The sequence below is a fragment of the Acanthaster planci genome, unplaced genomic scaffold (assembly GCF_054643075.1).
Source record: "Acanthaster planci isolate LZ-2023a unplaced genomic scaffold, COTS_SCS Contig59, whole genome shotgun sequence".
Classification (NCBI taxonomy): Eukaryota; Metazoa; Echinodermata; class Asteroidea; order Valvatida; family Acanthasteridae; genus Acanthaster; species Acanthaster planci.
In genome coordinates, this window is record NW_028257682.1 from 43,934 (window position 1) to 55,288 (window position 11,355).

The 11,355-nt window shown below is 39.0% G+C and overlaps 1 long non-coding RNA gene across 7 annotated transcripts; it reads left to right on the forward strand.

The window, feature by feature from the left end:
- The first annotated feature begins 1,603 nt into the window (after positions 1–1,603).
- LOC147795357 (uncharacterized) lies at positions 1,604–9,895 on the forward strand. Of its 7 annotated transcripts, none has more exons than XR_015423977.1 (7): positions 1,626–1,735; positions 3,836–3,918; positions 4,135–4,369; positions 4,792–4,905; positions 5,902–6,014; positions 6,681–6,782; positions 8,076–9,895. It is a non-coding gene; the product is annotated as an uncharacterized LOC147795357 (long non-coding RNA). The 7 variants fall into 7 exon arrangements; XR_015423976.1 differs by having other exon boundaries at positions 4,801–4,905; XR_015423978.1 differs by having other exon boundaries at positions 4,807–4,905.
- The last annotated feature ends 1,460 nt before the right edge of the window (positions 9,896–11,355 follow it).

Here is an 11,355-nt window from a genome sequence, read left to right on the forward strand (position 1 = left end):
AAACTGTGTGCAATCTGTGTACAAAGTCCATGGGGAAAAATTAATTCTTAAAAAATCAATAATAAATAAACTACTTAAGTTATCACTGTGAATTTCTTCTGGGACCGTTCTTGGATGATGGCTCAAAAGTCTGCCAAGTTTGAAGTCGATCAGATTTAGTAAACTGCCAAAGTCGACTGGTGGAAGGAATTGAGTTGAAAAAGAAAAAAAAATATCAGAAAAACAATACTGTTCCGGCTGTTGCAACTTGCCAAAACCCCAAAAAGGAAATGAAAAAAAAATAATCAGAAAAGAAAGAGCTGTTCCAGCTGTTGCCAAAACAGCTAAAAAAAATCAGAAAAGCAATACCTGTTTCGTGAGTTGCCAACTTGTCAACTTTCAGGCTCTGTTATAAGTAGACTTGTCTCTTTTTGCCCAACGGTTTTAGAAAGTGGTTTTGTTTTAGCACTTATTTACCCATACAGTGTTATGCTCTTTAAACTGCCCAGCAGTCCAGCGATTCACGTGTTATTCCGCATAGGGCAAAAGTATGCTTGATAATTTTGGGAAAAGACTGATTAAAAATGTAGCATATCAAACCCTTATTCAAAAGAAAGCCGCTTCTGGTCATTGTCTTGAATGTCGACCTGATCCGCCACCCCCCCCTCACACACACACAAAACCGTCGAAAGGCTAACCCGTTCCTTCGGAGCGCCGGGTGGCATTATTTCCGCCCTGCATTGTATGTACATGTATTTTGAATTTTTTTTTTGGGGGGGGGGCATTTACTGTCGGACAGTGAGTGAGACTCAACTTGCAAAAACGCACAGTTGCATTCGATGTCCCTCTCTACGAGTACCTAAGGAGCCCCTAACGGAAGAGGCACAATGAAGATTTTTTTAATTCCGTTCCCTCGAATTATCATTTCGTTCCCTCAAAATCATCTCGTTCCCACGAAATAATAAAATAATAAGTACCACTCTATGCTGCCCATCATTTGCTCATATGCATGCAGTCCGTGTCAAGAAAGCCGACCATAAACAAAATGCATCAAATTCCAGTATCGGTTTCGCTTCAAGGGGCATTATATTGCAACCTGAAAAAGGTATAATTAGCTAGAATCCCCAGAATTTCGGACGTAACTTTGATGATTTTTTGGTAGATAACGTCTCGTATAGCATCTTTTCTACGACTGACTGTAGTTTGACGTCATGGTGTGTGTTGCACTCAAGGTGTAAACTACGGCTGCATCCGACTCTCTTGTAAAGAGCTAGGTCTAGGTCTTCGCTCCATTGGAAATGCGTGGAGACGCGTAGACAATAGACCCAGCCGTAGCTCTGGAAGCCCAAGCCTCAGACGGTCGCGTTTGTCCAGGCTTTGGGGGTAGGAAATACATGTTTTTTTAGATTGATGCAAATTGACTTGCATACAGTTTGGGGAGATGCTTTTTTTCTCTCTTTGCAATAGTGGTCATTCTTTAGATTTACATTACGAAAAAAAAATTAATTGCATTATCTTCAGATCTTCGTCGTGCTTGTGCACACTGAGAGGGCCTATTTCAAGCGCGCCAATCACCAGCGCTGTTTTATCCCCTGCTTGGTACCCCGCTCAATATGTGCGCAAGTTGATCGACGACCAGTTTTCCACGGTGGCGCGAGCATTAGCATTACAATGCCTACGCACAAGATTAAGAACGCATGTGTGGCCAAGTTGGCGGGTTTGTTCAAATGTGACTTCACAGGAGGTGAGTTTAAAGGTGAGAAATACCACTGGCTTACCATCCAACAATTGAAAATACATGGAGAAATGACGGCAAAGACGATAACGAGATTTCCGTATCACAAACTCCACAAGTTTGGGCTTGGCTTTGTTGATTTTACACTGCTTTTGCTGTGGTAACTAGTGCACCCTGTATTTAAACATGGCGGCCACACAGTGACTGTCAGGCATGCAGCCTGGGATTTTAACGGGGTTCCTTTGGTGTCTTAACTTGAAGCAGTAATGGAGAGACGAGGAACATTCCTGTGAGATTGTTGCACATTTGGGATGTATTATGACACTTTATTGTACTCAGCAGGTCTGGAAACAGCTCTAGCTATACAAGCACTGTAGGCCTAGCCTACTTCTGATAACAGCCTAACAGCTAATGTTAATGAAATAAAAAAATAGGCCAAGGGAGTAATAGGGGCCTATGTACAGTTGTGTTGTAAATCTGAAACATGACTTTTGTCCAACAATTTTTTCAACCAATGAAAATCTCCAGCCTGTATGTGGGGCCAAAGTTACTAATTTTATATCCTATGAGTAGTCTAAACAAAATGGAGGATAGTATGATTTGATGTGGTAAATGAAGAGAAAACATTACTTTACACCCCACGAGAATTTGTCAGGAAGCCAAAGTCTTTAAAACTAACTAGACCTATCCACTGAGGTTCAGAATTATAGAAATACATTATACAATCTGTAATTTCTACATATTTCACTGAACCTGGTAAAAATTGGGTAGAAAGTAGGCCTCATACTTTAAGTCTGTGTTGCATGGAGCCATGCAAAGAGATCTCTACTGATTGCATGATGAAAATCTTAAAATAGGAGGTTGTGTTAATCATTTCTGAATACAACTTGATTATTTTCAAAGATTCTTCTATACCAAAATGATTTTGGTTATTACCGTAAAATCTTTCTGTACTGAAAATACAATGGGTAGAGGTCTAGTTTCCAAAATAACTGTCCTCTTTGTTTTGTTCATCTGTCTATGTGCTGTCGGTATGTTTGTCAGTCTATCTGTTATTCATCTGTCTGTTATTCCGTTGTCTCTCCCCCTCTCAGTCATTCTCATTCAGATACGAAGGTTATTGTGGCAGCACTTACCATGTACATGTATGTTTCCTTCCTCAACTTAAGTTTTACTTATTGTTCAGGGTTGTAGACTGGAATGCCAGTTAGCTTTTGTGATGGAAATGAGACATTTGCTGGATTGGTTTGTGAGTGAATGATCTTATGTAGTCAACTATGCAGTAGTCTTTTTCAAGCAGTGAAAATTTGTTTATTCTCGTCTTTGTGCATAACAAATCATGATATTCTTGCAATAGGGGTTTTCACAAGAATGTGAGACACATAAATATGAAGCCAGCGTTGAACTAAACGTCATCCTGATGGTCATTAGCTTGCAAAAGTTATTAAAGCCAGATTCAAGAACTTAAAAATCAAGTGCACTGTGATTTTATTCTGTCACAGCAACACATTGCTTAACCGAAAGTTCAATTGATGTTTGAATATTGTAGAATTTAGTTTATTTATGTCATGGAATGATACTCAATTCTAATTACACTGTTGTATGAAGAGGCTCAATATGTATTTTAAAAAACATTTGCATTTTTGGCTTTATCATGTGTGTCATTACAAACATCCATTGCAAATATATACGTAGGGTACGTGTATATCTTCAGTAAAACCCCTACATGAAATGTTTTCAACGGTTTATGTTGCACTCTATGTTGGCAACACACGGTGCGGCATCTCCATGTGAGAATATGGCATGCACAAGTATTGAACATTGGCTACGGCTCTCCACCGCTGCCTCTTTTGATCAAAATTTGAAGTCGTATCGCAGGAGGTGGGACTGGATTATGGCTACCCTTGTAATGCACCACCCCATAAATGCCATGTATAACTAGATTGATACACCGGCAGTGCTGGGTGCACATACGTGAATTACAAATTCTCAATCAGCTCTCTCCATCTTTCCGATCCTTCAAAGCCCTATGAGAATTGGCAAACAGGCTCCTCCACTCATATTTTCTTGCCATTTTTTCATTTTGCATGTTTTAATGACTGTTATGTGCATTCATTTCAGCTAGAGCGCAAGCCGCTGATGAGTCGTTGCTTACAGGATGACCAGCTTCTTGTCATTTCTCGATGATGGCCACTGTTGTTAAGGTGATTGTACTGTGATCTCTTACTGTAGCATTATGTCTATCTAAGGATCATGCTTGGTGAATACATTTATTTTGCCCAAATACCGGGTGACATGTATATGGGGAGCTATTAAAGTTAAAATGGTCCCCAAAATCCTCTGATTTTATTATGATTTCACATGCACCCTTGGAGGTTACGGTTATTACTGTTTATAATTTGGGAATGTTTTCTGCACAGACTGTGGTCTCCTGTATTAGCCTTTAGTTGGACCGAGAGAGAACACTATTTCCTTGGCATCAGAGGCTCCTTTGTTACTAACTGTGCATCACTGGTTCATGAACGACTAGGACATGGTAGTAGCCCCATCGCTACCAACAAAATGAATACTCCCAACCAACAGGGCTCTTTTCAACAAATTAAGTTGTGCTTCTACTCAAGGCAGATTGAAGAGATTGCTTGGCTGAAAAAACAGGTGAGATTGTTTAAATATAGCCCCAGATCAACACTCCTTGTTTTGCAGTCTTGGTTGAAAACAAATCTTAAGAACTGAAAAAAGGTAGAGGGATGTCATATGTTAAATCATTACTTACAGGCTTGAGGAAAAGGACTTTTGGGGAAGTGTACATGTATTTAAGGTGTTTTGAATAATAAAATATACTAGCTAATCAAGCAACAATTGAAAAGAAATGGAAAAATGACAACTAAGAAGATAATAAGATTTATATGAGAAACTCCAGTGATGTGGGCTTGTATATTATTTGGCCCTGATCTTTGTTGATTTGACACTGCTTTCAATGATGTTTCAACTACTGTTGTAAAGTGCACCTATATATTTTGAAATTGTGGCCTCCACATGTGTGCAGTAATACAGATTGGAATTCAAACATGGTTTAGTTTCCCTAGTTTCAGTAGTTTGACAGAGAGACAAGAGCAAGCTAGTCCCTGGAGGCCGTTCTCTGGAGTGTAACAAATCAGAGATATCTTATCACTGGTGACACTACTCAACAGGTATGGAAACAGTCTACATCATATTCTGATATTAGTCCATGGTTATGGTGATAATGAAATGCCTGGTTGTCCTGTAGATCTTGATCTTGGGTTTTGTCTTTAAGTTTTCAACTAATGAGAATCTCTGGCCTTTAAGGTTGGGTTGAATTAAACTACAAAAAATGGATGGAATTATTTGGTATGGTTGGACAATTTGTGCCAAAGTGAACACAAAACAAGACAGAAGCTGCATCTACAGGCTGCTTGTAGTGAAGGGGGAGTGTACTGAAATGAAATGTCCTCATTCCTGGATCCAAATCACATACAAAGATGAGTGTACACATTCCACAAGGGTTGTTTAAAAAAATCTGGACTTGTTTTATTTTATCAGCCAACTTTTTACTCACTGAAGCCATCTTTCAGTGTCAAACACATGAAAGGTGCAATGCATCAGGTTGTTACAATATGGCATGCTAGCCCACAGTTGGTACAATTCGCTCTTTGTACGCTGGCGCCCCAGGCATGCAGAATCTCGACCTTGATCTTTACAAAATCGGTTCAGTGATTTCCATGTATGTTGCTTGGTCATTCTCTGCATGCTGTGTCGGATCTTATACCATACGATTGGACAATGTTTCAGAAGCTGATAGTGACAAGATTGTACAACCTGCCAGATTAAGGCTCTCCATGCCTATGGCGGCAGAATGCAGAATAAGTAACGTGTGCGGCCAGAGTTTCTTTCATGATATCCTTAACACAGGCTGGCTTCTATCATACACACCAAGGATTCAACATTGGCTGGGAATTATGATGTAAGCCATCTTGACAATAATTCTTTGGTGTTCCACATGCCTGGAAGAAGGTCATTTAGGGAAGCACTTATAACTTACTTTTCTCCATCTTTCTCATTCTCCACTGCCCTCTGAGAATCAGTTAATCCAAGCTAATGCACTCATGTTGTATTGTCATATCTTCCTTTTGCATGTTTTTAATGACTGTTGTGTGTGTCCATCTCAGCCAGAGCACAAGCCGCTGTTCATGGTACATCCAAATTCTTGATGATGGGGCTCCTGTGCTCGTTGTTGAGGTGATCGGACTGTGATCTTTTTCTGCTGCCTGCTGAGTAAAAGGTACGTGGGTCCAATGTTGTTGGTTATTCCAAAGGTATAATTCACTGATTCAGTCCCCTGTGGACTCGTATATATTTCATATATGGACCCGAAACATGATGATGTCAAGCTATTATTTTTTAATTGGACAGTTATTGCTTCCCACCTCACTGCTTTTGGAAACTAAGCATGACGTCATTTTGTTACAGGTCTCTTCACTTTTCCAAAAGTTGACAGGGACGGAGGTCCTTCTCTATGGATTAATTTAATTTTTGCGTAAAGCTGGGTGACATACTTGTGTATGGGGAGCCATAATTTAATACCATTGATAAATTTTGGATGGCTGGTAAAACTGGAAATATCAGAGAGTGTTTGGCCCAACCGCCTTCGGTGTATGCAAAATTCTATTGAATCAGACAATTTTGGACTGTCTAAATTTTCTTCTTTCTGGGGCTGTTGAAAGAGCCCAAGAAAGTAGAAGGGGTGTCAGTTTAAAATGGCTGCTTCGAAGTTTTAGAATTATGACTTTTCAGGAGTTGTGTTTGCTGATCAACCAACAATTGAAGAGAGTTGAAACAAAAGTCAATACGAAAATGAGAGTTAAAGACTATAAAGACATCGCAGTGATGTCCACTTGTATGCTATTTGTCCCTGATCTTTGTTGACTTGACTCTGTGGTTTTATTAGCTGTAGCATTGATGAAGAGACAAGACCAAGTCCCTCGGAGACAGTTTTCTGGTGTTTAACACATCACTGGCAACTGGCATTACTGACGACACAACTCACTCGGTAAGCACTTTATATCATGTTCTGATTTGAGCCTAACAATGAAAGGCATGTTCCAGATTTTGAAACAATATTTGTACATAATTTTGTATACATGTACAATTGTTCTGTAAAATCTGGAGCATGGCTTATTAGGCTCCACTCTGGAGGATGACGAGAGCATGCTGGATGAAACGTCAAGCACACACTCTACAGTTCTTATCAGAACCATACCTCTTCCAGGGGAGATCTATCCACATGATGTAACCACAAGCCCTGTTTTTAGTCTCCACCATGTAAAGCGTCAAGTCTTATTTAATGAAGGTAAATACTTAGGGCAGTTATACTTCCTGGTTTCCCATTAGTAAGTTGGTCTTGTTAGTGGATGGTTTTGCAGCAAGTTTGGCTCTATATAAGGCCTAATCCAAACTAAGCTTTTGTCTGTGACTGTAGAGTTGGTGAAAATCAACTGATCTTGTTGTCATTTTGTTGAACGTATCCACTGAAGAATGTTTCATTCTGATATTCTTACATTTAAGAGAACTATACACAAATGAAGGAGAAAGCTTGGGTCAGTCATTATGTCTGCTAGTAATCTTCTCCCTCTTGTACATGTTAGTCAATCTGTTTTAGTAGTTAGTTTGGCCTGTGTATATGACGATAGTCTTCAAATGGTCGAAAGGTTTACCTTGGTTAATCGTGATGGGTACCATCTCTTCAATTATTCTTATTTATTTGACCATCACAAGAACAAACAAAGCAAAATTAAACAAAAATGATGTAAAAACAACAAAAGCACAAATACAAGTAAATATAAGCAGTATCAGGGACCAGGGATAAAAATCCGAATAGTTAACGAGACAAATATCAGTTATGTGGGTCAGCAGGGACTGCAAAGGTAAAATAAACTACTATTCCCCCCTGTTTATGCTCATATCGTTAACAAGACAAATTATACAGAACAAAGGAAACAGTAGTCTCCACACAGGTGATCGAAATGACAGCCCAAAAAAGAGAAAAAAAAATCTTGGAGAATGTTTCATTTCCATATTTCCAAACGTAAGAAAATTATCCCGCAAAGTGAAGGCCATGCTATAAAAAGAATTTTTTTTACTCGTTCTTTGTAACCATGTGAATTTACTCATTTAAAAAGTATCCAGTTTTAATCAAGTCCTCTGTGTCCTCCTTTTTAGGTGATTTTAATGGCTTGTTGGTAATTTTTGTTTTTTTCATTTATTATTCATGTGATGCCCTTAATCGTAAATCATGTCATCCTAATTAAACATTTATCTGTGATTTGTTTACGCCTGTACTCAGTACCACAATTACGGCCAAGATTTGGACTCTAGCACTGTGCCTATCTGTTCTACGCGTTAGTCTTCTGCTGCTGGTTGAACAGTGATACGCTCCATGCTGTGACATGCTCAACCTCTCTCATCACTTTCTTATCTTGTCTGTTCTGGAATAGCATGAGCAAATTCTGGGTGCAACATCTGTTGTATAAGAGCACTGAGCCTTTTAGGGGCAATAAAAGTAACAACAGCATGATTTTGATTTCCTTAACATAACAGAACTGGTAATTTGCAACTGTTGCAGTGACCATTTGTCTTGTGGCGGCAGCAAAAGGTTTTGCTGAAAGGTTCCTACTTTGCATGGTTTTTCTGTACCATCTGGTGTACCTCAAGGAAGTGTCTGGAGCCCAATCCAGTTCTTATGTATACCAACGACTTTCCTTATCACATCGTGTCAGCTAGCACTTTATTTGGTAACAATGCTCTTGTGTATAGGCCAGTATAATATCAGTCTGATGACCTTCAAGATATTCATGGCTTCCAAAGATGTTTTCATGCTAATAAAATGCATCTCAATACATTACTAAGGAAACCAAAGTTTTGCTTATACTAGGATGGTCAAAGAAAATAGTGGACCTGAATTGTACCTTAGTTAACATGCAGTTTGAAGCTGATAATGAGTACAAAATTTCTCGGGAAAATCTTGTTATGTCACTACCAAATCAAACAGACTTAGTATGTCTTGCTTTCATCTTGCAAGTTTCTAGTGTTGACTATTCTGGAATACAAGTAGCCTATCTGGTACCTTCACAACAGAAACCTTATACATTGACAAATTAGAACAAAATTCAACGTTGAGCAACCAGGATAATTCTCTAGTGAAGAAGATTTAAAATGGATTACACAGATTGGTTGCATATGTACATTGAATTTGTCTTTATGTGAATCTAAAAGCATCCATCATTTGCTTACTATTGTTGTTAGAGGTCTTCATAGAGCTTTTGACCGTGTAATAGTCTTAGTGAAAAGGTGGTATATTGAAACGATCAGGCTGATCTCGAATTCAAAAACTTCATCATTTATCCAATTACATGCTCTTGAGATGACCTACATGTACCTGAACGTTTGAGAACTGAAGTGGTTTAAGTAACCCTTCAACACCGGATCAATTTACCAAGTGCCCACTTGAATTTGAAAGTATATGAAACTTGACAGAGTACTGATTGAATTTGCAGTGGAGTACCCTTGTAATAAGGTCGTTGGGACTGGCAAGTTGTGGGAGGGGCACTGTGTTATTTGGTGCGAGGAAGCACAAAATGGGGGGATATGAATACCTAGGATTTGCCATGTGGGCCAGATGTGTCAATGGTTTTGCTTTTGTCGGTATTCCACTGTATTTTGTTATTTCATGGTGTCTTTCTTTTTGTCGGTTTCTACACAATAAATTTCTTTTCTTGGTTTGGGGGTACTTATTGTTTAATTGATTGATTTGTTTCTGTAATTAATTTTATTTTTGTTATTTTAATGTATTTGTATGTCATATTTATCTTATTTTGCCAACTGTATATATTTTTTCTGTTCGATTTATTTATTTGCCATTTCTTGAATCTTGTGCTGTTACTTTATTGTGTATGTGTGTGCACGTTTATGTAAAACCTGGAGCTTCAGAAATGAAGTCTTACGGGTGACAGTTATTGGATTAAGTGTGCCTCTCCGGGCATTTGTAAGTTTGTGTTTGTGATTTCAGTTTATTTTGTAATATGTGTTTTTGTTTAATGTTGCTGTGTTCTTTATCCTGGAAAATACCGAATAAATGAAATTGTTTCCCTCATTGTACACACGTTACTTGGTCTCGTTACGACGAAGAGTTTTTATCTCCGAGGTTAAGTAGGTTGACAAATGGTCCGAATGGGCGAGCTTGGGGTGACTCGACAAGGATGCAAATTTCACTATCCCCTGGAGAAAATTTTATTTTGATATTTGTAAACAATAAACAAAAAGGCTTCATATTGTTTCGGTTTTGCTTGCTACACACGTCAAATACACGCCACGTTGTCTCTATATCCTAAATTAAATTGTCAAGAGATGGGCTGATCTTGGAGTCTTTGGAAAGGTTATATGTTTATCATCCAAAAAGAAAATTTCATGCCATTTTGCAACAGAACAGACATGGGGGTCAGACTTTTCCTTAGACATGCTCCCTATTTCGTTCGTTTTCGCTTTGTACACACGGTAGTCGGTCTGCGTCTGCCGCTACATGTCTCCATAGTCGAGTTTACAGTAAATATTCTGAAACGGTCAAAATGGGCTGGCCTTGATATCTTCGGAGACGGTAAATATTTCTCTATCCATTTAGATAATTTTCCTGTCCATATTTAAGCTGAAGCTTTGGAAACACCTGCGAAAGAAGGCTAGAGTTGTCCCACTGCTCTTTGTTCTCACTTTACCGAGACACTTCAGCGCACAGTGTGATCGCTATATTTTAGCCTAAAAAGTGTCAGAATGCTTGAAATGTGGTAAACATGATGACAAACAAAGGGCACATTTTCCTCTATCCATTGACATAAGTTTCATATTCATAATATGCTGAACAAGGCAAGAGTTCTTGTCTGAGCTAGTGCTTCCTGTGTTTTTGCGATTTTGTCCTTTGTTCACACATTACTGGTCTTCCCAGTAGCAAATCCAGCTTTGGCGTGGTGGGGGGGCAAACTGAATATATTTTCCGGCTTATTCAGCATGATTTTGGGGAAGAAGAACTTTCAGAAGCGTGACGGTCGTGACATCCTTGTTTTTATGTCGTGGTATTGTTTTCTTAGGGTATTGGTGCTGATATACCCATCACTCTCTTTCTCACACACCTAAAAAGTATTTTAAGTGAACAAAATTGTGGCAAGGGCATGCCCCCCCACCCTTGCGTCCACTGGCTGGACCATTGCCTCTTCCTGAGCAGAGAATGGCTCAATTATCTGAAATAGTACATATAGTACATATTCCTCTGTCCATTAGTCGAAGTTTCATGTCCAAATTTGTTATTATTAGGGAAATACCCATCGAAGAAGGCAAGAGTTCATGTCTCACTGCTTGTTATTTCTGTGCAATTCTCCCTTTGTGCACACTCTACTGATCCTCTTCCTGTGCACATGGCTCAATATTTGTGCATTAGGGTCCTGATGCTTGCTACTTTTGTTCAATTTCCCTTTGCCACATTTTACCGGTCCTCCGTCTTCCCCAGTAAAGATGGCTCTCTATACCCGGGCATTACAGGTCTAAAAGTGCTTCAAATCTAACAGTCTCAGCGACATATG